General features: G+C 39.4%; 1 protein-coding gene across 1 annotated transcript in view; it reads left to right on the top strand.

Annotated features, from left to right (window-relative positions):
* The window catches only part of Pdzrn4 (PDZ domain containing ring finger 4), a 341120-nt gene that overhangs the window by 54433 nt on the left and 258691 nt on the right, over window positions 1-27996 (top strand).

Here is a 27996-nt window from a genome sequence, read left to right as displayed (position 1 = left end):
CCAACAACCCAAACTTCCCCCAGCTTAAACTGAGTCTGCCCTGTCTGTCTGGCAAGCTAAGCACAGATTTTAAGCTGTGCCGGGTAGGAAGTGACCATCTATGGATCTATGGTACCTTTGCGTGGGTTGAGGAGAAGGCCATGTGAACTGCTTCTCATTTCACAAGGGGTTGGGTCAGCAGATTTAACAAGGGACTGTGTGAGCATCTCACAAGGGGCACCAGTGCTCTCTGGGTAAGAAACACATCTACAACAGCAGAGACTGCAGATGTTTGGATGTTCACTGGGAGTCTGCTTTGGTGTTTTTGCTGTTGTTTGCAGAAGCCCCCAAGAGTGGACAGAGACAGTGCTGCTGGGCTTCTCTGTGATGGGTGGGTCTGATGGACCCGACAAATGCTCCATGCACACACAATGACGGTTGGATATACATTAAAATGGGTGGCCGATTCAATATTGTATTTGTTCTTTGGGTAGTCTTTCATCCTCTAGTTCACTGGTAATTTATTAGATTTTATTTTTTAAAGTCAATCAATTTTCCCAATTTAGGCCTAAAAACACAGGAAGGTAATCTCATTATCTGTTTTATTATAGCTTGATTTTCCCAATGACTCGGGGCAGCAACAACATATTTTGGTTTGGTGGAATGGAAATGGGTCATTATATCCAAACATTAAGTCTTCAGAAGAAAAATCTCATGTATAAATTTGCATTTTAAAGTCTAGAAAGGGCACTTGGAATAATGGACTAAATTAGGAGACAAATTTGTGTTCTAATTGGGGTTCTCCTAGAAACATAGCCCGGCACAGACAGTGTGTGGGCTCAGACCTCTGATTTGCAACTGAAGTAGTTAAACTGAACTCCAATATTCTGTCATCTCAGAACTGTATCTATTGAATTCTTGATGTCTGAAAGCAGCTCGGCCCTAATAAGAGTACCAATTACCCTTAGATTAGCTCTTACTCGTTATATCTCAGCTACTGTTTGCAAACAGAGCAGAAAAGGAGACCGCTGAATCTGGGGCAGGATCTGAATACCGTTTGGCGATGCATCCTGACTAATGGAAAAAGTATGTTCCCAAATGGAAAGCTGCAGAAAACATGGACATCAATAGGAAATCTCAAGGTTTCATCTCAAAACGTGCTTTTAGAATGGGGCGTTTTGCCATCAGATAAGAAAAGTTAAATAAATAAATGAATGAAATCGTGGAAAATAACAGGACTCTCCTTCCGAAATCAACTTTCCCCTTCTTTATGAGGCCCAGTACATCTCACAGAGCCGTCGTAAGGAGCGAAGACCCTACTCCTCCCAGGGACTTGCTGTGGAAATTTCCGTGTCTCTCTAGGCTTTCTCTCAAGTTTCCCCTTTATGAAGCACTGACATTTCTGCAAATCTCCTCTAAATATTATGAGGGATAGAAGTGGCTTTTTATTTGCCATGCTTCCTACGACTTAGGATGCTCTGGGTCGCCTCTTTGGGCTTTATTGAAGCATGCCAACCAAGAGGCTGCAGAAATAACATTTGCTCCTCCTGCTGCACTGTGATATATTGACATGTATAGAACAATACGTTGTAAATTGAAATAAAATATGCATTTTTTCATAATTTATCCGCATCGCGACAGCACAGAGTAGGTGGCCTTATGAATAACACAGAGCACTTCAGCAGGCATTATACACTGCAGATGATGAACGCAGCCTCTCCCCTGGCCTGCCAGGAGACTTGTAAAGCAGAATGCATTACTTCAGCCCCATGGCAATCAATCATTGTCGTATGGCAGTAGGCTCTGGCTAACTTTTACTCTGGGGCCCTAGAGAGCAGCGTGCCAGAAGGCCCTGGATGTTTTCTGGAGAGTTTGGACTGGCTCCCGCTCTCCCCTGGGTAATGTTCTGAGTGAGCGATATGGTTAGGTAAGAAGTGGCAGTATTTCTCGGGTATCAATAGAGTGATGTCTCCTGTTGTTTTATTGCCTGCCGTGGATGATTTTGTTCTAATTGGAGAGGTAGTTCTTCTTCATGTCTCTATTTACAATATGGCATGGCGTCTCCTTATAAAAAAACAGGAGTCGGGCTGTGATGCGAAGCACCTGCTTTTCGTGCCGCCCCTGATTTCTCAGCTCTCATTGCAGGGAGGAGAAATCAATGTGTCCTCACTGCTGCTTGTCATCTTGAAAAATACAGGTGCCCCTCCAGGAACTGCTTTTCTTGAAGTCACAAGTGGCCACCAGTTCATGTTTTTGAACGGCGGGAAGCTGGCTTTATTAATAACAAGTCTCAATTACCTCTACCTATATATGATTTGAGGAAACACATTTGCATATCTTTGTTCTACTACCAACATCACCTACCGAAGAAACAGTGTCTTGGACATGTGTGGAAGGGGCCAGTTTTTGCTCTTTTGACTGAGTATACACACCTGACTGTTCGCATGTAATCTCATCGTGTGATACTTAACGAAGATCTGAGTAGAACTTATAAGAAACTTTTAGTGGGAAAGAACAGCTGTTCAAAAGAAGCCGAGGCAAATATGTCAGTTTTGTCTGTATTTTCTTGGGTCCCAGCTGTGTGAATTAATTCTGAGGAAGCACTTCAGCTGTTTGTTGATACGCAGCACAGTTTACCCAGTCTCTTTTGACCTCAATACTCATATATTAGGTTCACACTAATCCAAAACCACTAAAGAAAACATTGATTTGATGTGTCTGCCGTCTTTCACAGAGGTGCAAATCACATGCTTTAAAGCTCATTTGAAAACTTTGAATTTATGTTCTGTAGCGATTGCCCACACCTTTAATCCCAGCACTCAGGAGGCAGAGGCAGGTGAATCTCTGAGTTAGAAAACAGCCAGATCTACAGAGTGATTTCCAGGGCAGTCAGGGATACCTAGAGAAACAGAACAAATCAAAACAAACAAGCAAAAACAAAACACTTATTAGAGTCATAAGACTACAAAAATAGTGCATTTGAATCTGGGGTCTATTAACCTACATGGGATGGGGTTGACCTTCTCATACAAATGATAATGAATGAGTCCTAAAGAAGATTTAGGGGCTGGAGAAGTGGCTCAGAGGTTAAGAGCTTTGTCTGCTCTTTCAAAGGTCCTGAGTTCAATTCCCAGCAACCACATGGTGGCTCACAACCATCTGTAATGATGTCTGGTGCCCTCTTCTGGCTTTCAGACATACATGCAGACAGGATATTATATACATAATAAATAATTTTTAAAAAAAAGAAGATTTAGACTAGACCAGGTGGTAACAACAGTCAGGCCCATCATCCCTTTGTGTCACCACAATATAGGTGCAGAGAAGAAGAAGCACATTGAGCTGTATGAAGATGCCCTTTTAGACCACATCAATTTCACTTTATTTGGAAGTAAATAGGTCACTGGTACAGCTCACAGGCATGGTGTCCTTGTCCACCTACCCCAAGTGGCTTTCCTGGCTTTTATTCTGAACCATCAGGTCCTCCAAGCAGCTTCCACAGAAGAGATGGCCACAGCCCCACAGGGGAACTAGGAGACCATGGAAACTGGGCTTTCTGTTTTGAAGACAAACACCTCCTATTTGTCTCCAGATGAGGGAGAGGGGATACAACATAAAGTTCTTTCTCTTTGTGAATAGATCTAGAGAAGCAGGTGGAAAATTGACTTAGGATGGAAACTGAACATCCTGTGCTAGTGACAAAGGAGCTAGGACTTTTGATACCAAGTAGATAAATGTAAAACGTAAGGTTGTCTCTGTGTCCTGAGAAGGGATCATAGCCAGTTGTTGACTTCCCTTGGGGTTCACGTGTGACTGGAGACAGTGATATTTGAGATTCATTGTGCTTTGGATAGAACCTTTGCAGCATCCCTGCTGTGAGAGAAAGTGAAACATAGTTAAAGCAAACTGCAGTGCTTTTATGTACCAGTACAAGACCCAGGATTTTAATAGGAAATTTTAATATTCAAAGACAATTTTTGGTCTAGATACTGGAGATGCCAAAGCTGGCCACTCTGCGGTATAGCCCTTTAAAATAGAGTTAAGTAGCTCGCTGATCATCACATTTTCTATTAAATTTCTTTTCTCCATTTAATTCAAGAAAACATAAAATAGATAGAAAATCCTTTCACATGTGTGTAAAAAAAAAAGCAACTTTATAGGATATATCATCCTTTTCTCATTTCTAGGTTTCAAAAAATAAAACCTGACCAGAGGAACTTGAGACAGGCTTTCTTTTGCACTATAGTTTAGGGGGACATTACCTGCCTTGGCCACATTGAATCCTTAATCAAGAACCCGAGAGTGATGGATGCTACTTCTCAGTTCCCTTTAACCTTTCCAGGACTCAGGGCAAGGGCGGGGCCTCACATCTCAATGACCGCAATTTAGAACCTCCCTCCAGAAATGCCCAGAGGTTGGACTCCTGGGAAATTCTAAATCCTGTCGGGTTGACATGAACCTTCACATGAAAGACACCTCATATGCCATCATTAGGGTGCACAGGGAAATGTGGACACAAGCACACCCCCCTCAACATGGGGAGACAGTAGGATGACATGTAAAATCCAGGAGTGACATCACTACAGTTAAGGAAGCAGCAGAAATAACAACTGGAAATCTGATGTCTAGACCTGTGAGGGGCAATTACTTCATATGTTTACCTGAACCCAGCAAAACAGATTTCCAAAGAGATTTCCTGTCATTCTTAAAGTCTTTCATGGACTCACTATTCTCCTGGGCCTGGAATGGATGGATACTTTTCAATCTTTAATTTTTGTTCATAAAACTTAAATTCTCCAATTTAATATAAATCACTCCACATCTTTCTAATTTTGCGTATGCGTGGTACTGGGAATGAATCAATTGTCTATGCTAGGCAAGCATGCTACCACTGAACTATATCCCTAAGCCTTTTGATAAAGGGTTGGTTTTATCTTGAGAGAGACTGTGCTGACTTGCCCAGATTGACAGGGTCTCAATCTGTCATCCAAGCTGACTTGATCATGTCCTCCTCCTGAGCAGCAGGGACTACAGGATAGGCTTTTAATTCATTTCTTAAACAGTCTTAGGATTTCATGTTGTCTTTCTTTGCCTATTGGACAAAGCATCAACTTAAATGGAAGAATAAAAAGAGTTTGTTTTCAAGACGTGAGATAGATTTTAATTGTGTTCAAGGTTGTATTTTCTTTCACATTCTCCAGTTGACCCTGAGGACTATGAACTCTGCAATGTAATTTACCCAACCTTGTCAAGATTTCTTTATGTATTGTTAAAGGTGACCTGGAAAAGTCTTTCTTCATATTTGGCATACAGACATCATTTTACTTGTGAACATCATGAACTAGGAGCATCATGGATATAGATGTGCTGAAAAATTTTCTCAGAAATATCATTTGAAACACTTGTCAAGCATTCATAAACTTGAGTCTTCTTTATAAGCACCGTACAAACAGGGTTTTCATAATTGCATGCCTGTAATCTCAGCATTCAGCAGGTGGAGATATGGGAGCAGGAGATGAGGGCCATCCTAGGCTACTTGAAATCCTGGCACAAAAACCAAACAAGCAGCAGTACTTCTAAAACACAATGCTTAAGTGACTGAACTAAGAAAGTCACAGGATTGCCTCATGTGCTGAGACTCTGGGAACATGGCCATGCTTCTTGCATGCAACCAGAACTGGAGTTCTCTTTATCTACCTACAGCTGTATACATCTGATGAGACCTTTACTCCTTATCAGAAGCTCACCATCTGAACATTGGCAAGGAGGTTTCTCAGGTTTACCAGTAGATTTAGACATGGTTAAAATTTATCTTTATTTATGCTTTATAAAAGGATTCTTGATTCTGGGTCTTCAAAAGTCAAGGTAAGACTATGTGGGTACCATGCTTTGTTCTTCAGTACAATGTGGATATACCATGTTCATAGTTACTGAGAAAGCTTGATCATATAAGCCTTGATTTTCATGCTGTATGAACTCAGATCTTCTAAGCAGGTGTTGTGAAGGTTATGAAGGGAATGTGAAACCTGTGTCCACCCTGAAGATGGCCTATGGGTAGACAGGCAAATGCTACAATTATGCTTCTGTGAAAGCACCTTTACATCTGTGATATTTGCAAGAAGGAACCATTATCTAAAACATGGTACCTTGCTGAGGTCTGCTGTGGGAGGTCCTTCTACCTATACATTGCTTTCATTGGTTAATGAATAAAAAAACTGCCTTGGCCTGTTGATAGGGCAGAACATAGGTAGGCGGGGAAAACTAAATGGCATGCTGGGAGAAAGGAGGCAGAGTTACAGAGATGCCATAGTTCCGCCAGAGACAGATGCTGGGAATTTTACCCAGTAAGCCACTGCCATGTGGCGATACACAGATTAATATAAATGGGTTAAATTAAGATGTAAGAATTTGCCAATAAGAAGTTAGAGCTAATGGGTCAAGCAGTGTTTTAATGAATATGGTTTCTGTGTGATTATTTCTGTTCTGGGCAGCCGGGACAAATAAATGACCTTCCTGTTACAGAGGCCTGAGTAGTAAAGAGGAAAGGAAGCCAAGACAAAGCCTGTAAGAAGTGTGCAGGCTAAAGAGGTCTTGTACTCATCTATGTAGTGTTTGGCAATGAAAACTAACGAAGTAGTTCATCAGTAGGCACAGAAACAAAGCACAAACACTGGAAGGTAACAAGCATGTTAGTTAGGAATGATGGTTCATTTTTTTTGCTGGGATTTTTGAGGGTTTCTCGGTATAACAGCCCTCGCTGTCCTGGAACTTGCTTTGTAGACCAGGCTGACCTCGACCTCCCAGAGATCTGCCTGCCTCTGAATCCCATGTCCTAGGATTAAAGCTGTGTGCCACCACTGCCTGACAGGAAAGATGGTTCTTAGGCACCAATGAGATGGTGTCCATAGTTGCAATGAGGAAGCTATGGGCTACAGTGCACAAAGAGGAACATGCAGAACAGTTGCCACTGAACAGATTCCAGAAACCCACATCCAAAGGTTCCAAACTTCTTAGCAAGGTGGGAAATACATTCTAGAGAATGGTCTTTCTATTACACACTATGTGAAGATCTGTCTCTCTGACACTGAAGAGCTATCTTGGGGTCATTTATTTTTAGCTTCCTATTGATAGAGTAGAAATCTGTGGGAAATGGGAAGAGATAATGAAAATCTCTCCCAACTATTTTATGTTAAGACCCTGAAAAAGTATGTGTGACTTTCACTCACATATCATCATCCAGATTTTAGCTGCACAGCCTCACCTACATACAAATTACCCAGAAAATGTCTTCCTGGTGTGTACCCAGTTATCTACCTACAGGTGTCTCAACAAGGTTCAACCATAGCCATGCAAGCCTGGCTGTTGTCTTCCCCATCCTCAGCTCCTACAGTTCTGTCTGACTACTTTTGCTTCTGTTCTGGGATGGCTACACTGCCAGTGACTTCTCTCCACTTAATTGGACATCATAAGAATAAATATCATGGCAAACTGCTAGGTATTTGGGTGTAGCATCTTTATATGCTCTCCCTCCTGTTTGGGGTAAGTAAACTATGAACGCATGAACCCAGGGTGCTACAATCCATGTAGCAGAAGTAATTCATCTTGGCCAAAGGAAATGGCCCTGGAAATTACTAGGCGATATGGCATGGATTATTTAGTGGAATGGCTGAAGTTGTTTTCAGGAAAATGCAGTGTATGCTGTGTTCCCTGATCCCATTTGTCCACTTAAAATTAATTTCTGTGGTGCTCCACAGTTACCTGTTTAATTATTCATTCTAGATGTCACAGAAAATGATGCAGTACTCCAAAACAAAGCCAACGAAACACGTTCCTAGTGCTAACTATCAAAGCAGGAAAGCCTGATCATCACAAGCAAGGGAGAGCCCGCGTCTCTCTCCATGGCTGCGCCATGCGATGAGCAAACACTGTTTGAATTCATTGGAGTGTGTTTACATAAATTTGCTCGGGGTTTCTAATTCTCTTTCACTATAGTTTGTAACCATATTTTGTGTTTTTATGGGCAAGTGTTCAGCTTATTGTTTGATGGTCTGAAACTTCCACTCCTGTTTGTATGTGGTGCTGTGAAAGGGGCAGGGGCTTTAGCATCTCAGCCCTCAGCCAAGTCTGCCTCTAGGATATCTGCTGATCAGGTTTCTTGGCAGCTTAAAGACTACTCCCCAGGTGTAAAGCATACTTCACCAGGTGGCTATGTATTTGTAGCAAGTAGCTGTCAAATGAAATCCGTGTTTTTGAAACTTGTCTATTACAACTGCAGCTGATTGTGTCTTTACATATGTCAGAATTCTCTAGAGGAATATGTGTGTGTGTGTGTGTGTGTGTGTGTGTGTGTGTGTACACACACACACACACATATGATATGTATTAAACAATTATATATTTGATATGTTATATTAAAGGGAAATTTTTAATATTTGCTTATATGATATGATCTGAGTAGCTCAACAATGGCTACCTCATCCCAAAGGTACTTAAGAATCCAGTAGTTTATCTGTTTATGATACAAAAATAGATGTCTCTGTAGTCTCGGTATTGGATTAAAGGCCTCAAAGATTCCTCGAGAGCAGCTTGCATTCTATCTATAATGGGAACCCAAATAAACAGGTGCTAGGATCAGCAAAGGAATGCAGCAATGGCAGCAGTATGATGGGTTGACTTGCCAGCAAGAGTGAAGGAAAACAGGCAGAAAGCAAAGCTTACTTCTTCTGTGTCCTTTAATCTAGGCTGCCACCAGAAAATGCTGTTCATATCTGAGAGGGTCTTGCCATCTCAAATAATCTGATCAAGAAAGTCCCCCAGAGGAATGTAATGAGTCTTTCCTTGTCATATCAACAAGCTCTCAAATAATGATGTTGAGACTTCTTATTAATTATGAAAGCTTGGCCTTAGCTTAGGCTTGCTTCTAACTAGCTCTTATAACTAAATTAACCCATTTCTATTAATCTATGTGCAGTCACATGAGTCATGGATTTTAACTCTCTTCCTGCATGCCCTGCTTCCTGGAAACTCAGCCTTTATTCTTCCCAGAGCTCTCTGTCCAGACACCCCACCTGTAGCTCCTGCCTAGCTATTGGCCATTTCATTTTTTTTAAACCAATCATAGTGGCATATCTTTACACAGTATAATCAAATATCTCACAACACAGCAGTGTGCCTTGGCCTGTATTTTAGGTGAATCCAGATCAATCCAGTCAAGATGACAGCCAGCTTTAGCCATCACATTCTTGGAGAGTGATTATTTTCTATTGGTAATTTCAGATGACTTATAAGTGGCAAAATTGATTTGCAAGATTAAAATATAAAATGGAATTAATTGTTATGACTTTATAAAGGCTGTTAAAGGAGAAAGAAAATTTAGTTTAGGTATTTAACATTTAAAATTTTGTATCAAATAGGGCAATTCTCATGTTGTTTCCACACTAAAATAGAAATGATTGGAATCGTATTAATGTAAAGATTGTCTCCTTTCAAAGCTGAGCCTCTATACATTAAAATCAGGATAGCCAAGAATGTTACAGCCTGGTTTATGTGCTGAAAGATAAAGTTGAGATCTATTAAAGAAGAAAGAAATGTGAAAATAAAGGCAAGTTTAGGAGGCTAAATATCCTTTACATCATTCTAAAAGGGAAGAAATGAAAAAAAATTGTGTGTGGGGAGTTTGGAATTATTAGAGAATAAACCTTACAACAGCTAGAGACAGGGTCCTTAATCTAAACTCTTCCAATACAAATAATGAGGTCATTAAAACAGGAACAACTCTCAGAAACAACAACCTCCTGCAGCAGAGACAAAGGGGCAAGCTTCCCAGACCTGGTCAGGCAAAGCTTCAGTAAGAATCAACACCCAGCAGGCCTGCAGCTACACTTCAAGTCAAGCTGGCCTCTGCCTTACTGTAGCTGAAGAGTCCAGCTCCTCACAGCCCTCCTGGGAGGTTTCCTTGGAAGTGTGGCTCCCAGTATGGAAAGCAGGAGAGATGAAAGCTGGAGATGTAAAACATGGTTCTCCCATGGCGCTCAACTTCAAGGAACTCCTAGATGATCACTGATAAGCTATTCCAAGTCAAACAGAAAACAGAGAGGAAGACACAGTAGAAACTGATGCAGTTCAAACCAAAAATTGCTGAAAACTAAAAGCCATTTAACAAAGAACACATAGACATATATTTCTTCTCTGCAGGATAAAATAAGAGAAAATTTCAATACTTAGGAAGCATTATACACACACACACATATATATGTAAAATAGTTCTGCTGAATTTTAAAATATTAAATATTTTTAGCAGCTCATAGAATGTCACAAAAGAAACCTGTTCATGTTACAAGAATTTTGAATTTTAAATAATAGTGAGATAATTAGAACACACACAATAAACAAATAATAACCCCATTGTCTAGGCGACATGTCGCCTAGCTGTAGCTCTGGCCCTGGATGTTGATTTTGATTCTGTCTTCAGTGCTCACAGTAGAGCTTCCTCTAAGTGCTGTGGGTGTTTGCCAGCTGCAGCACAGACCTGGGTCTGATTGCAGAAGCTCATTGCAAACTTGTTATGGTAACATTAATCTTTGAAACTATGTGTCTGTCTTAGACTGGGGTACCACAGTTTAAACAGGCCCAAGAGGTTTAAGTTCCCTGGTGTGATTAGTTGAAAAGTATAATATATTCCTCTTTAAGGGAGAAAAAATAATTTTATTCCCCCTCATTCTCTAGTTACCCCAAGTTAAAAAAAAAGCACCTCTCTAACAATATTGCTCTTAAAATTATAAAAATAGAAAAAAAATATAATAATTTTGCTCTTAAATCTATATTTCAATACTTACTATGTTTCAATGTTTTTCTCTAATGTGAGATTGTTGAGACTTTCAATTGTTTTATTTTTATAGCATGACAATGACTGTTAAGGTAAAAAAACATATTTTGACAAAGAAATATGTATTGATTTCACTACTGCATAGGGCAAGTTAGACAGCAACAAACCTACATTGAGAGATTTCCTAGATACATTTAACCTTTAATTAAACTGCTGTTTAGTTAAAAAATGAAAACATAGCATTTCATGATAGTAATCCATGAAGAAACATGGGAACACAGTAATGGGGAGTCACCAGTGAAGGAAGTGGTGCGTCCCCCCTGAAGTGAGACAATGAATCTATGAAACCTCCCCGATAACTTTACCACTGTCTATCCACCTGTCTGAGCAGTGACAGCCTTATTTTCTTGCCCAAATATGTTTTCAATTTCAGTTGTCATTTTTACATTCAAGAAATCTAAGATAGAATAATTATCGAAAACAAAGTCAAGGATGTTTGCACAGAGCAAAACACTATAATTGATAGACTGAGTAGAATTTCAAAATCTAAGTTTAAAGATGTTTTCCCAGTGACAGTTTATAGTCTACATATTCTTGTGCCTTCGTCTGTTCTACGACTTGTGCGTTATATATCCCATGTATTTTTTAAGTTTATTTGTTGCCTTGTGGTTTTATTCTATTTTATTTCATTTTATTTTATTTGGGACAAAGAGTCTCACTACAGTCATGGCTGGTCTGGACTATGTAGACCAGGCTTGGCTTGAATTCACAGAGATCCCATTGCCTCTACCTCCCAAGTGCTTAAATTAAAGGTGTATGCAACCCTCACCAGCTGCTTTGTGAATTTCTAAAAATGTGTCAGGAATATTGATTTATTAGTTACGTTATAAGGACTGGGTGAGGAAAGTGCCCCCTAGAACTGGAACGTAAATGAGATTGGACTTAAAGCCATGGAAGTGAGCTAGTCTGGTGGAGCAGACTAACAAGCATCTCTCAGAAAAGGAATCAGCCACCAGTTACAGCTGACATTTGACTTTCCAATATCTGTCAATGTAGATAGAATTTAGAGTTAGTGTTTCTATTCTCAAGGAAAATACACTGGCTTCATGGAGGCCAATTTTTCCAAGACCCTTTGAAGTGGAGGTCAGTTCTTCTAGGACCCTCTGAGGTGGAGGTCAGGTCTTTCAGGACCCTCTGAGGTGGAGGTCAGGTCTTCCAGGACCCTCTGAGGTGGAGGTCAGGTCTTCCAGGACCCTCTGAGGTTGAGGTCAGGTCTTTTAGGACCCTCTGAGGTGGAGGTCAGTTCTCCCAGGACCCTCTGAACCCTCCTTTACTAAGGATTCCCAACCGTTGTGATTGTACATCCATTTGGCCTCATTTTCCAGCTCTGTGCTCTATGGTGGCTTCCTGTGTCCCTCCCAAGATCTGTGAGCCACGTGGCCTTTGGTCGCAGGATGGAGTCTTCACTTTGTAGCAGTTTGAGGTTTGAATCTGAGATATTCCACAAAGCCTTCTGTGTTGGCTTGAGGGATTAGTAAGCTTTTGATTAATGATCGGAACCAATGGACACTGTCCTACTCAACAGCCAAGCAATCCATTGATCAATTTCTAATATGATAGCTTAACTAGGACATATGTCCTGGTTGGGGGAAGTGAGTCACCAGAAATGGGTCCTGTGAGGAAATACTTTTTCCATGGCCCCTTTCTCTCTATCTCTGACTCTCTCCCTTTCCTTTCTCCACATCTCTCTCTTCCTCTTCATTGTTCTCCTTTTCCTATATATCTTCCCATCACTCTCTCCCTCCAGTGAAGAACCTCCAGTGTTTCAGCTACACCTCAGGCCAAAGGCAACAGGGTCAAGGGACCTCGGACTTGAAACTTCAGGAACCACAAATCCAAAGTAAATACACACATTTTCAAAGTGTCCTTTCAAACGTTTGGCACAACAGTTAAAGGCTTGACTAATATGGTTGCATTATAGGGCAAAAAGAAACAGACCACGACTACCAATAATAATAACAACAGCAAATTTCATATGGGTAAAGAATAAAGAGAGACTAACTTTCTTCTGGCTGCTTTAGACATGATTGTCAAACTCTCTTGAAAACGGTCTTAGCTCTGGTGTTGTAGGCTAAGAGATTGTGGTTGAGCCTTGAGCTGCATGCTCTTCCCACGCCTTCATCGGGATTCAGATGCTATGTTCTATTACCCCACTGTGGTTCGTAGCACCTTAGAACTGTCCTGTTGGGCATACGAGTAACATGAGAACTTCATTTCATTTATTAGTTCTGACTTTAGATCCAAATGCATATCTCATTCCCTCAGAAGATATTTGTTTTATAAACCCTGAGGCTTAGATGTTATCCTTATAATGTTTATTTTACACAGTATTCCTCAGAGTTTTCATAGGATAGTTCTTAAAAAGAAAAACTTTCAGAGTAGTTGTTCAGGTGATCAGTATATAATAAAGCTTTTATAATTCAATCTTTTGAGAATTAACTATAAATAATGTTATTATGTTTTCATATTTTCAAATTTCATTTCATAGGTCCCTGTATTTCAAATAGCCAACAGCAAATTCAGTTAATAAAAGCCATTTGAGACAAATGATGGATGTATATCTGTACAATTTGTATTGCTCATTTTTGTGAATCGATAAAATTTGGTGAGTATTAATATTATATGATTATATCAGTAACATAAATATCTTTCAATCTTAGACATATGTCACCATATAGAAATAAACTGAATACCTAAAGATCTTTAATTGTTTAAATATTTTCATCGCTGAGTATTTATACTTTTATTGAAAGAGTAGATTGATGCTTATTAATTTGTTTTCTTGTGCTATATTTATAGAATATATATTACTTACATGCACTATAAATATATTATGAAAATACTATGTGATAGCAATACGCCATTTGTTTCCACATAGCTCTTTTCAATGCTTTTAAAAAATATGTCTTATTGGATCTTTCTGAAACCTTTTAAGATATGCATACATATAATTATGTATTTCATTTATTTTAAAAACAAAGACAGAGTGGCAGTAAGAGTGAAAGCCTAGTAAATTCAGTGCTAGAATTAACACAGGTTTCTCTACATCTGAGTCTAGTTATATTTCAAATGCAATATTCAACAGCAAGAATTTCAGAAACTAAATATCTCTTAATAATTCCACTTGGGTTATGTATATAATTTTATGTGAAGTGTTTCAATAAACCATCTGGTCTACCCTGAAATTCCCCAATTAAAATCAAACATATACTGGAAATATTTCATAATCTGTAGGTTTTATTTTTTCCCTTGTGTTCATTATCTCGTCTTTGAGAAATGGCCTCTAATAAAGATATTCATTTGGCCTCGGGATATGTGTGTATTAAGGAAATAAAAACCCCAAGAGTTCTCCCTATTATATCCATAAGCTATTCGTCAAACGTCCCCAGGGCCTTTCACACACTGGTCAGTGATTCGTAGCAGTCACTACGGAATCTGCACATAGTTTTGCAGCGTAACTTCGTGAGCTTTTCAAACTAGCACACCTTTTAAGGCTTCCTTGTGCTTTATTGAAGGCTTCAGGGAAAATAAATATGTCTTCCCGAACCAGAACTTGAAATGACAGTGGACTCAAGAGATCAGGGTTATGAAAACCGGAGTTGGATGTTATGACTTCTGCTTACTTGCAGAACCACGGCCAAGTTGAAGCTGTTGGTGTTATTTTTACAGTATTGAATCACGCAGAATAAGGGTTCTTATCAGGGCAGCTTATTACTGTTTCACATTTTAAATGTTGACCTTATTTTTTGATATCATCTCTGTCCTGTGAGTTCTTAGCTCGTAGATGATTGCTGGAAGGGCTCCTTGACCTCCTTCACTTGTATGATGATTAAGATTATTGCTCTGTTTGTTTCAAAAGAAAAATTCTGAGAAAAGAAACAAACATTACATCTATCAGAGCCTGTTCCCAAGCACTCGCTTTGAATAAAATCTCAGCATCTAACGATTTCCCTTTGTTCTTTTGTGCACCAGTGGATAACTGTATCACTGTTCTGGTGAGGACTTCTTTTCTAAGGTACAAGAGAACACGGCTATGCAGAGATGTCGCAGTTTTTGCAGAAGATGGGAGGATATGAACACTTAAGGCTGTCATTCAGATAGAAAAGGGGATTCAAGCCATGCTGTTTACTAGGACAGTTCTAGTATTTACTGCACCTAATCAAGATATTTTTAAATTATAACATGAATAAAAGAGAGAGCTAAGTATGAAGGTGAACTCTCTGAGTGATGGTGCTCAGGCATTTTCTCCCACGATAGCACAGCAAAGGGAGACAAAGCCGACAGTAGAGAACAGAATTTAACTATTAGGAGGCACTTTATCACGTCTTATCTCTAAAAGCTGCTTAGTATTAACTTCCACCTTTGCTCACCGTCATTATTTTTGTTAATGTCCTTAAAATGTCCAGCACCAATCTGTGATACACTTTCTGTTAAAAAAGCATTCTTCTTCTTTTTTTAATAATAAAATGCACAGAATGTATGTTGTAGGGGGACCAAAGAAGCATGCATGTGCATGTATGTCTGATAGCATGTATGTGTGTGCTTGCGTGCATGCATGTGTGTGTGTATGTGTTGAGGGTATATGAATATCTGCATTATGTAGTATATATGTCATATCTTATTTGTAATGCTTAGATTGACCATGATACTTCATTGAAGCTGCCATTAATATTTTACAAATGATCTTGTATTTGGATATTAAAATAATAATGTGTACTTACCACTTTTTGAGATTGAATCATCTATCCCAAAAGATACTTGCTTTTGATTGTTGTGGTTTCTTTTGTTTTTTATTAAACACTACAGATCGAAGTGCAAATTCCAGTTTTTAAACCCTGTTAACTTGTATTTTGAAGACAACTGTGGCCAGAGGCTTTTTACAAAAGAAATATGGAAGGATGTAAAGGACTGATGATACAATATGTTTCACGAGGCATGGTACCCTGTAGTACCGAAACAGAAACTGGTATCACCCCTTGGTTACTACAGAATCAGGTTCTTCATTCAGAAAGAAATAAAATCTCTTTCACTCAGGCTGTCTTGAGCACCACAGATTTTTAAAGAAACTATCTTGACATAATTGGTTCTTTTTACTTAGTCAGTATCACTACCTTGGCAAAATATTCTCCGCAGCTTTTTTATGATTCTTGTTTTGTCAATTTCCCATTTTATGCTCTTCCCAAACCTATAATGGTGACACTGGAGTAATGGTGACACTGGATGTGACTCATCAGTTCCTTTGTCTTGCATAGCGCAATGGCATATTTTCAGGGTTTTTTGCAGGTGGTAAAAATTGAATGAGTAAATATTCTATTTGAAAATGTTTTTTTTCAGTTCTTGGGAAAGGCAAAATCAAGATAATAATCTGTCTAAAAAATTAAACAAAGCAGAAAGAAAAAGTAAGTCCTATGTTGAGAACATGAATGCTACTTCCCAGAATGATGCTGTGTTAGTCTTGGCCTGGTTGCATCGTGGTCCGGACTAATGGATACAGATCAGCATATGTAGGCAGTCAAGAAAATCTAAAGCTACTGTTAACCCATAGTACTGGCCTCAGCATTCCCAAAGGCTATCAGCTGTGACTTGTCAACAGGAGAATCATCCATTGGAAGGCACACATTCATGGCAGGATACAGACCGTCTACAGGGAGACCGCCACAGCAGTTACAGTGATGGCTGCAAGCCTTCCATTTTCATAGCACTGCCCTGTTGCCTAGTAAATCAGCAAAACCACCAGTCAGACCATGCCCTTGGCAAAATAGCATGCAGTGTGGCATAATTACAAAGGAAATGGTTGGAGAAAACTCTCCAGGGTCCTCTGAGCTCAGTGCCTCAGGGTAATTTCCGGCTAGCCTCTGATTGGGTCCCAGTCACGTAGATAGCTTCATGCCTAGAGATTTCTTGCTGTTTTCACTATCCCAAAACCATAGTCTAAAACTTTAACATTTCCTTGTAAAATAAAGATTACATATAATCAGTTATAGAATGCTGTTTAAAATAAAAAATCATTGGAGACATCGCCCGTTTTCTCTGGAATCCCTTGTGCAGCTAGCTAGGTTTCCATAAGGTCTGCTCCATCAGTCATTGTACACTATTACTTAAATGTGTATGGTTTTCATAAAATTAATCACCATCCTGATGACTTGGAAATAATGCTGGCACTGATACTCCTTGAGGGTGGGAAAGGAAAAATGACAGCAGAATTGTGATCTGCTCCTTGTGCCCACCAAAGTCACGTTGATGTAACATGAGGGTCAGCTGTGGGGACTTCTGTCCTGCCCAGTTCCCCACAGCTAGCATGCCCCGAAGAAAATCACACAGAGATCTCCATAAGTTATAAAACTGATTGACCCATTAGCTCAGTCTTCTTATTAACTCTTGTAGCTTATATTAACCCATTATTGTTATTTATGTTAGCCACATGTCTCAGTACCTTTCTCAGTGGGGCAGCTTACATCTTGCTTTTTCGGTGATCTGGGCAGGAGTGGGGAATGTGCTTCTTCCTTCCTAGAATTCTCCTGTTCTCATTGCCCCACCTCTATTTCCTGTCTGGTTTACCCACCTATACTTCCTGCCTGGCCAATCAGTGTTTATGGGAGCCTAGGCAGTTTGGTTGCTCACCTTACTAGACCTGGATGGAGGTGGGTGGTCCTTGGACTTCCCACAGGGCAGGGAACCCTGATTGCTCTTTGGGCTTACTAGGGAGGGGGATTTTTTTGGGGATGGGGAGGGAAATGGGAGGCGGTGGTGGGGAAGAGACAGAAATCTTTAATAAATGAATAAAAAATAAAATAGCACAAAAAAATAAAACGTGATTGACAAAATACAGACAATTCTCCAGCACCACATTGACATTCCCAAGGTCAAGTTTGTTGAGACTGCATAAGATCCTAGGAAGCCTGGATTTCCTGGTACTACCATGGTGGATACTCATTCACTCCTAAGTGTAGTTGCAGAGAAACTTGACTGACGGTTCATCAAGGCAGACAATGCTTGATGAACAATCTAGTTGATTTTTATCTAGCTACTCACTATGAATAAATGCAAGCTCTGGGCTCAGAATTACCACACTTCCATATTAGGACCAGAAAATACAGGCTTTTCTCTTTACATGATTAAGAAACTATCACAGGACCCAGAAGGTCATAGTTTAATGGATAAATTGGATTTTACTGAGTAGAGGTAAGGAGGAGCTTCATAGGGGTGAAGATTCAGATATAAACCTGGTGAAAGATTTAAATGCATGTAATGCAAATGTCACATCCAGTTTTAGGGACTCTGTGTACATTATATACACAAGTATTGTATACAGTCACCCAAATAGTAACCGTTAGACCAGAGTTTACATTCATTTCTCACTCAAAAATATCTACGATTGACTGTTTATAGGAAAGTTAAGTTTTTCCCAGTTTTCATTCAGCCACTTAAGAAGCTTTTTTAACATTTCTTTCTCTGTTGTTCTCTTCCCACACTTCAGAGCCTCAGCTATACTACACATATGTCCTGCACTGTGGCTTTCAGGTGCACTACACATTTGACCCTCATTGTAGCCCTTTGGAGCCAAAGCCTTTGTAAGAGTTGAGCTCTTTTCACCATTTCCCCAAGGTCAGGTTGCTGTCCCCACGAAGATGATGATATCTGTGTAACTGAGAAATCATGACACAGTGTCAGAAAAGGTGTCCCCTTTCTTAGTAACTTCAGTGACTAATGGATGAGAAGAACAAGCAGAAATTATCTTTGAAGAGAGTAGGAATTTCCATGTGGTCAAGAGAAAAAGACAGAAATGCATGAAACTCTTCATCTTTGGCCGGAACAGTTTGGGAATAGTCTAGAAACGTCACCGACACTCTGGAGAGCCACCTGCTTCAGTGTTCTCACAGGAAAAGATGGGACAGAGTCAAGGCTGGCAGTGTAAGGATGTTGCCTCAGCCATAATGACCATAGTTTATCTGTTTGCTTATTTTAATTAGTTTACAAAATAACAGATTCCTTAAGGCATTTGTATATATTCTCTTCCAATCCAGGCTCTTCTCCTCCATCCCCCTGCCACACCCCTGTACCTATATGATGCCTCATTCCACTCTTATATACTGTGTTCTCAGTTGGCATCATTGAAACCAAACATAACCAAGAGTCTCTATATCAAGGCCAATTTCTGTAGCTGTAAACCTGTGAAAGCCATAGCTATGTGCTTTCAAAATGCAATCGTGACCCAGGTATGGGATAGACTTTTCATTCACAAAAGTAAACATTAGAATGAAAACTGGGTGAGACTCAATAAATCAAATTTCATGAGGTCTTCAAGCTCAAAAGTAGTCAACTTTACTGCAATACTCAGAGTTTCATGCCAGATGAAATCACAATGTCACCTCCACTTGCAGTGAACCCCACTCTCAAGAGTTGGCTTTTAGTGCCGCTCTCACTATATCACGGCTCTTGGTTGCAAGGTTCCCAGTTAGCATCTCGTCAACTGCTTTGATTAAGGGCTTCCCTGGCAATGGAAAAAGAAATTCTGATGAAATCCATGTTCCTTTGGAGCCATTTCCCCCTTTCTTGGAGAAGTGTGAGTGTTTAAAATCTGAGTGGTTTTATCATCCTGTCTTGCAGATGTAAGGAGTCTATCAACCATTCTCATTCTGTCCCATTTTCATGACTCTCACTTTAAACTATCAGCATTTTAAATGGGGTCGTTAATTAGCTGTGGGACTGACAAGCCTCCCATATTCTTATGCAGTGGAACATCACTCACCAGCTTATTGGTCTCTCATGAACATATTGTTTTGTTTTCTGTATTATAGACAGGCTGAGTACTTTCTGAATTTTCAGGTCCTAAGTCCTTTTGTTGACAGTGACCTCTTTGATAAATTTCTCAATTCTTGAATTTCATATAAGCCATCAAGAGGATGCAAGCCACTCCTTTGTCACTCGTGAGGAACATCCTTATTAAATACTATCACCCTCATACTTACAAAATCACGATATTGCAAGGACAATGCAAAGTTCTTTCCTGCCTACGGCAGTAGTCTAAACAGCAGTCTGTCATCTGAGGAGGCAGTCTGAGGACAGGATCACCCTTTCGACCTTAGCATTGACAGAGGTAAGAACTCTAGTGGCTAGCTGCTCTGCTTCTCTGATCCTTCAATTTTCACGACTGTATCTGACTTGAGGATTTTATTATTAAGAACAATTAGAGTTTTGCTGTAGTTCATCATCCCATGACTACACAACAGAGAATAAGAAAAGATAATACATGTTAATTCCTTTCTATGAACATACTTTCATCAATAATGACCCCCTCCCACTCACAGTTATGCTGGTTCATTTGTTCTGTCCTCGTGACTGATCACCTCTCGATTCCTCAACTTTTAACATTGTTAAGTTGGGTTGATTTCCTAATATATGATTTTTAGAGAAAAATCAGAAACATCTGTAATTAAAATGAAGTTTTAAGATATACTTAACAGAACATTGTTTGAATTGGAAATAACAAATAAGGTTAATGTCTAATATGAAACGATATAATATATAAAAAATAAGGAAAGTTAATCCAGTGACCCAGACTAAAATAAGAGGGGACGAAATAATAGCAAAAAAAAAAACCACTTTATTTTAAAATCTCTGGTGAAAATGACAAGGAAATTACAATTAGCAAACTGACCTAAGAAAACGGAAAAGAAGAGAGTTGGGGTGGAGAGAAAATGAAAATTCTTCAGTGTCTGAGAAGCAGATAGAAACTGATGTGTGTGTATGTGTTGTAGGATGAGCATCGGGCTGTGTCCCGCCACCCTGCAAGCTTAGCCCAGAAATAATTACACAGAAATTGTATTAATTAAATTATTGCCTGGCCCATTATATCTAGCCTCTTCTCGGCAAACTCTCGCATCTTGATTTAACCCATTTCTAATAAGCCTGTGTATCACCATGTGACTGTGACTTATTGGCAAGATTCTAACCTACGTCCATTTCAGGTCAGAGATTTATGGTGTCTGCCATACTTCCCTTCTTCCCAGCATTCTCTTCTGTCTACTCCACCCACCTAAGGGCTGCCCTATCAAAAGGCCAAGGCAGTTTCTTTATTCAACCAATGAAAGCAATGCAAATACAGAAGGACCTCCTATACCATGTATGTGTGTGTGCTCGTGTGTGTGTGCGCATATGCATGCGTGTTTGCAAAATGTTACTATAATTTGCATATTTTAAGTGGCCATTTATGAGTTAAGCACAATAAGTGGCAGTTTCACATATTAACAATATCTACATTCTTTCAAGATCACAACCTCATTCTCCTGTTCTTCGCCTTGTAACTTAGGCAATTGCTGAGCTCTGGTTGTTCTTACCACTTCCAGACCTCCAAAGACGATTTAGCCAGGATCATTGTTACATTTGCAAATGCCATACTTGGGACCTAAGTACATCTTAACAGCACTGACAGTTCCATTATCACAGCTTGACCATGCCAGGCCTTATAATATTGCTAAGTAATCTGTGTCAATTTTTGCTCTTGAGAATAAAGGATAAAATATCTCTTAATATAAAAGGAAAATTCTAAGTAAAAAAAAGTTACTCCCCCCCCACAGTACACTATCTCTAAAATACTACTAAGTTATTCACAAGCATTTTATTCACAAGACAAGTTTTTTTTCAATATCGCAAATCTTTATTTATTCCACTTTGCTGTGGAAACCAGTTCTGTTTATGCCAAGCAGTTCTAGCAAACATAAAAGGGGTCTTTGTGTGCCTGTATGCTCAGGAATTCATATAGTATTAAGAGAAGTTCACAGATCTGATGGGCTGGCACTCAGGAGCCTCTGGACACTCTGCACTGAATGTCCTCTGATCTGCAGTGTAAATTAGGCCTCCTGCTAATAATATAATTATTTCAGCACACATAACAATTATTAAAATCCTTTTATACATCTTTAAAATTCCCTGTTCTAGAAAAGCATCAAAAGTAGATGAAAGTATTGAGTAGTTTGGATATTTTTGTCAACACTTTATTTAGTGTATTTGATGTAATTTTTTCACTGCAATGAACCCTCTGATGCTATTTCATTATAGAACTTCATTTAGCTTCAATAATTTCTCAAATATCACATTTATCAACATATATATATATATATACAATCAGTTTAGTGTGTCTTTCTCAGTGTATGTCTGTGTCTGTGTGTGTGTGTGTGTGTGTGTCACGCAATATTGGGTTGAAAGGAAAGAAAAGCAACTTGGGAAATTATAGTCTTGCTTATTGAAGGTAAGCAACAGTCTCATACAACACATTACCCAGGAAGAGGCAGGGCAGTGTCTTGTGTTAGAATTTCTAGTACACAAGGACACTTTCCAGATTCCATCATTTCAGGCGAGCTTAATAAAATTCTAAAGTTCCACAAGGTGAGTTTGACAGGCACTGTGCTCTGAGATCTACTGCTTCCAACACATTAAAACGACATCACTGAGAAGGAATAACAATGATACATTAAGTCGTTAGTACTTCAGAAATCCAACTTTCCAATTTACTACCTACTAGGACTGAAGACGACATATTTTCATAGAATGCTGAAATCTTCTTGGTCCTCTGTTAGTATACAGAGCCAACATTCATATTTAAGGCTATGTATGCATCCTTCATGGTTTTACTTGTTATTGAGGTGATTAATGTCCCATAGAAACAGAAATAAATTTGAATCAGATGAAGAAATATGTTCATTTGACAGCAACAAGAGGAATAGGATGACGTTTAAAGGAAATTATTGGGAATGATGGCCTGTATGATGAAGGAATGCTTAGGTTTATAAAATGTTATTGCGATTTCTGTTATGTATAGTCCTTATAAAATATTCAACTTGGAAAAGAGAAAGCAGGAGATTTTTATTTTAAAGAAGACACTGCTACTATGTGTACATAATACTTTTTAAATTAGTATACTCTCAGGTTTCTTTTGTAAATTTACTCATTGAGAATTTTATATGTGTGTATAAAGAGATACAGGCAAATCATACAATTGCCCCCCACTTCTCCCCAACACACACTCCTACTGTTTCTTCTTTTCCCTCCTCTCCTCCTCCTCCTCCTCCTCCTCCTCCTCCTCCTACTCCTCCTCCTACTCCTCCTCCTCCTCTTCTGCTTCTTCTTCTTCTGCTGCTGCTGCTTCTGCCTCTGCTTCTTCTGCTGCTTCTTCTTTTCTCCTTCTTCATAATTCAAGTCTTATTAGTGTTGTTCATATGTAGATGGATGTGGACACACCTACTACAGCATGGAAAACCAAACAGGGGCCAAGCCCCTAATAAAGAATTATTCCCTGTGCCTCAGCACCTAACTGCTTTCATTAATGCCTCAGTGAGGTTTGGGTTTTGTGAGCTTCTGATCCATCCATTCTGTAGTTGTGATTGGCTTGACTTTTCTTGGATCTTGCGCAAGTAATGAGAGCTTCTGTGATTTCTCAAGTGCAACACTCAAGGCATGTTCAGCAAACATTTCCTAGCACCTTCCAATCCTCTGTCTTTTACATTCTTTTAGCCTCCTCTTCCATGACACTCCTTGCAACATGAGTCTTGTCAGAGGTAAGGTTATGTTGAACATGTAATGTTTACGGCATGTGATGTTTAGGGTTGAACACAAATAGTTATTCATTCTTATCATTTTGGCCAGTTATGAGTCTCTCTGTGTTGACTGCTGCCCACTGCAAAAGACTCTAAGATAGAAGGAGAAAGGAAAAGTAGGCCTGCCAATAACTCTGTACAGCGTTAGACCTTAGGAAGAACATAAAGCATTTGGAGAAGACTGGAAAATGCTCTCTCACGGCTTAGTTATTTGGCCTGTTTTTTTCCTGATATCCACCATCTTCTTCCTCCTTGGAGTAGAATTGTAGTTGTTAATCTGTCCAGTGTCTTCCCAACAAGACATCAGAACCCTTCACTCCATTTCTGTCACATCTGCTCTTGGTTTCCTTTTGGTTTCTTTGGTGTGTGTCCAGCGTGTCTTGAAATGCCATAAAGTAAAGTACTTCTTGGCAAATTTAGGTTCATGAGAAATAATTTAAAACTCACCACAGTTCCTGAAAACCATTAGCCTGTGCTGCCACAGAGCACATGACAGAGACTGGAACTCTTGGTGATGCGTTTGCCTAGGCGGGAACAGTGGCTTGAACTGAGCTGCAGCTCGGGATTTGTTTGCCGGCATTGTTCATTTTTCCTGTTATAATACCCATATTTCCATCTGAAAGCATGTAAAGCCCTACCTCCCAGGAAATCAGTGAGCATATATTTCATTGGGAAGTGACATTTTATGAACTCTGCTTGCCCTTGTTCTCATGCATGCCTACTTCATAACAGTGAGAGCCTCCTCTGCCAACCAGTATATGAAATTAAGTTTAGTTCTTTCTTCTCTACTATCATGGTCATGACAGTAAAAAAGCCAAATGACATTTGAGGCTTTTCAACTCTTCTTTATTACATTATGAAGCTTTGATCCACACTACTGGCATTTGACCTTTGAATTTGATGAAGATGCATATGGAAGGTATGAACAGGTGTGAACTCTGTAACCCCTTTGTTTGAAAGGAATAAATATGAATGTGGGTCTTGATATTGCTTGTTATAATTATGGCTTGATTTTTAATCCAGGCCAGTAAAGAACAATAATTCTTGTGCTCTTAATTTTTAAATAAATTTTAAATGGAGATTTGATCTTAGTTTGTAACTCTGGGAACATTAGGTCTTACCAGTCATGGTGTTTATATCTGTGCTGTTTACCACGTGTAAACCATAGTAATGACTCTGCGATCATCTCATTACTACCTAGGTAAACTGCCCTTATAGCAATTTATTGTTCTCATTCCTATTGCATGAAATGGGATTTTATTCTGTGGTTGTTCTTGTTTTTTTTTATTGAAAAGGTGGAAAAACCTTGGACAGAACTTAAGTTTGCAACCCAACATAAATCAAAGCTCCATTCTTCAGTCTGAAGGCACCTGCCCCCACCTCCATTCTCAGTGACCCTGGGAATGTAATCTTTTCAGAGTGAACCTTGAATCTGGTCTAGACAGCATGTGACTTATGAAGTGCTGAAGGGTGAGGTGTCCAGGGAAGGAGGCAAATCCTGCAGAAATGAGCTTCACAATAATGCATTTTCTTTCTTGGAATCTCAGTTCAGGTAGAACTGTGACCTTTCTCCTATTTGATCAGAAAGCTGTTGCTCATATTTGAATGCTACTCCTTCCTTCCAATATGCAAGGCTTGAAGCTGTAACCCGTCATTATAATACTTCTGTTTTTTCATTTATTGACCCCTTAAGTCGGGAATTCTGGATAGAAAAAAAAAAAACCTATTAAAGTCAAGCCAGAAAGGCAATAAATAAGAGGGGCTGATGCCTTTCTTAATAGTTGGAGATCTGATTCCTCTGCCTGAGTAGTATTCACCAGAAAGAAGTATGTTAACCATCACTGCTAATGAGAATTTCTGAGACTAATATTGCACTGAAAGAAAAAAAAGGTTAAAATGATAAAAAAAAAAAATAACATATGCAGGAGACTCAGAGAGTGAATCCCACAGACACTGTTAGAAGGAAGCTGTGAGTTCATTCACAGAGTTTCTGCACGGAGCCAATGACAATGGTAAAGAGCAACAGCGCCGTAATTGCACCTTATTGGTCTCCATACCTGATTTGTTCATACTTTTGAACAGTTTAATCCAATCAGCTCCAATAAAAGAAACTCAAGCCATATTCCATGTAGTGTTCAATAATACAGGTTTGGTAAAAATATTGGTTTAAATCTGTTTGCTCTCAAATCTTCATTAAAATCTAAAAATAACTTTTAGAAACACCAGTTCCATCTCCTGACCCATTCAAGGTCTCCTTAAATGCTGTTTGCTCTCTCTCTCTCTCTCTCTCTCTCTCTCTCTCTCTCTCTCTTTCTCCTTTCTCCATCCACTCTGTGTCACACTTTGTTTTTCATGTCTTCCTCTCTGCAGTCCTTGAGAGAATGAACTGACTTGTGATTATAGCCTTCTGGCACTGCAAGGCAGGCTGACATTGCCAAAAATGCATGGTCCTGCTGCTCCAATAGAAAGTCATTCTGGAGGCAGAAGACAGAGTGAACTAGGATTTAGCCTCTTCTGCATCTTTTATTTTCCTGTAGACATATTTATGTAATTACCTAGAGATAACTCTATTTGCTACCACGGCATTGTGACCGCTCGCCTGAAATCATTACCATATCATAATAATTCATTACAGTGTACTCAAGCTTTTATAACTATATTTATGATTAGAAATGATTCATGTTTATTGTGGGAAATCGGGGATGCAATGAAGAAATTACAAATGAGCCCCAGGCCCAGAGTAGACCTGCATAGGCTCCAGGCTTGTGTGGAGTCAGCACAGTGAGACGGATGGCCCTAACGGTGCACCCTGAGCCATGATCCCTGCAGGCCAGCAGCATCTGGAGCACGCTGTGCGGCCTTTAGTTTCTATAATGAAAAGAGAAGATAGGTGACCTATCCTTTTACAAAGCAAACACACTCACACTCTGCTTGTTTTCTACCACTGCCTGAGATTGTCCTAGGCACCTAGTTAATTGACCTTCCAGGTGACCTCAGGCTGTCCTGCGGGAACAACGAGTCCACGTAGGGACCATTGACTCTGTTGTGTGTTTAGACTGAATGGACAAGAATTTTACTGAGTGAAGTGGGAAGGGACAGTCCAAAAGAGAAATCTCATCTTGTCCTTTGAATGGCAACCTAGGAATTAAAACTCAGTGGATAATCTGAGTAAAGTTCATTTTAACAAAGCAACTTTGTAGCTACGAAAATAGCAAGAAATCACCAAAAAGTAAAGCTGGTTATTTCCAGGCTGCTGTGTGTAGATTTTGTCTTGTTTGCTTGTGTTTTCTAGCAGTTCTAATAAGGCATGTAATATTATATTTATACACATATCACCTGTAAAATGAAGCTACCTTTTAGACCTTATATGAATTCAAGTGAACTTACTCCTAAAAGGCTTAAGTACAAGGTAAAATCTTTACTATTTTTCTAGTAGCATCCTCACATTTTAGGAAATATATACAAACCAAGCAAAAAATAAATGAATAAATAAATAAGCAATCCCCATTACAAACACCTTTTAAAAATAAAGCATAGATTCTGGAAAGGCGCTCCACCAAAGACAAAGAACTAAAGCCTTCAAATCATATACATAAAAGTAACAACAAATGGACTGAGAAGGTTGTATTTATACATATGCAGGTGTGTGCGTCTGTGTGTGTGCATGAATGTGTATGTGAACAATAGCAGAGGGGCCATGATTTTGAGAGAGAGCAAGGTGAGTGGTACATGGGACGGACTGGCGAGGAGAAAGGAAAGGAGAATATTTATGTAATTATATTTTAATTTTTAAGAAATGATACAAGTGAACACAGAAGTAAAAACACTGACTTGGCATATAGTTCAGTAAGCTAGGTATAGTACTAGTATCAGTACCTGGAATTTAAGAATACAAAAAAGAATGAACTTCAGAATATTGCATCTCAGAAGGAGGAAACCAGCTGCTGTTTATGTCACAAATGCTAGTCTGTGCAGATAAACAAATTGCTCTCCAGTGTCTGATTTTTCCATCTGCTCCCTCGCTAAACTGGGCCAGTCATCAGAAAGCAGAGTGCTTGGACCACACTCTCATCCACACAGCCGCCCTCACTGAGGGCTCACCACTGCACTGGCTGCTTCTGGTCTTGGAACCACTCTAACAGAGTTGTTGGCTCTGTTCTTCAGTATCACACCTTAAAATATGGGCATCGACCTACACAAATCGACACCGAAGTCTGTTAGGTTTCTGTGGGAAATGTCGCGTGCCTCCTCACAGCAATTGGACACTTCCAGCCCATTCTGCTCTCTTTTGCTTTAGCACTAAGAAATCAAAGTCAAATTATTTTAGTAACTACGCTGCCAACCAATAGCATCTACTTCTTTGTTTCATTGATTTTTTTTTCTCTGACATTTGAATGAATTCTCACCTGTCCTACCCACTATATTTTAAGTAACAAGACAGCCTCATCTTGTCTTAGAAGGTAGACGCTACAAGAAAATAATTTTATGGGCAAATGGAACAAATAAATCTTTTTGTTTTCTTGAGCAAAGCTGATCATA

Source organism: Alexandromys fortis, unplaced genomic scaffold (assembly GCF_014885135.2).
Source record: "Alexandromys fortis isolate MF-2015 unplaced genomic scaffold, M_Fortis_MF-2015_v1.1 scaffold_28, whole genome shotgun sequence".
NCBI classification, from domain to species: domain Eukaryota; kingdom Metazoa; phylum Chordata; class Mammalia; order Rodentia; family Cricetidae; genus Alexandromys; species Alexandromys fortis.
The sequence above is the reverse complement of the archived record's forward strand: the minus strand, read 5'-3'. Positions and strand labels throughout refer to the sequence as shown.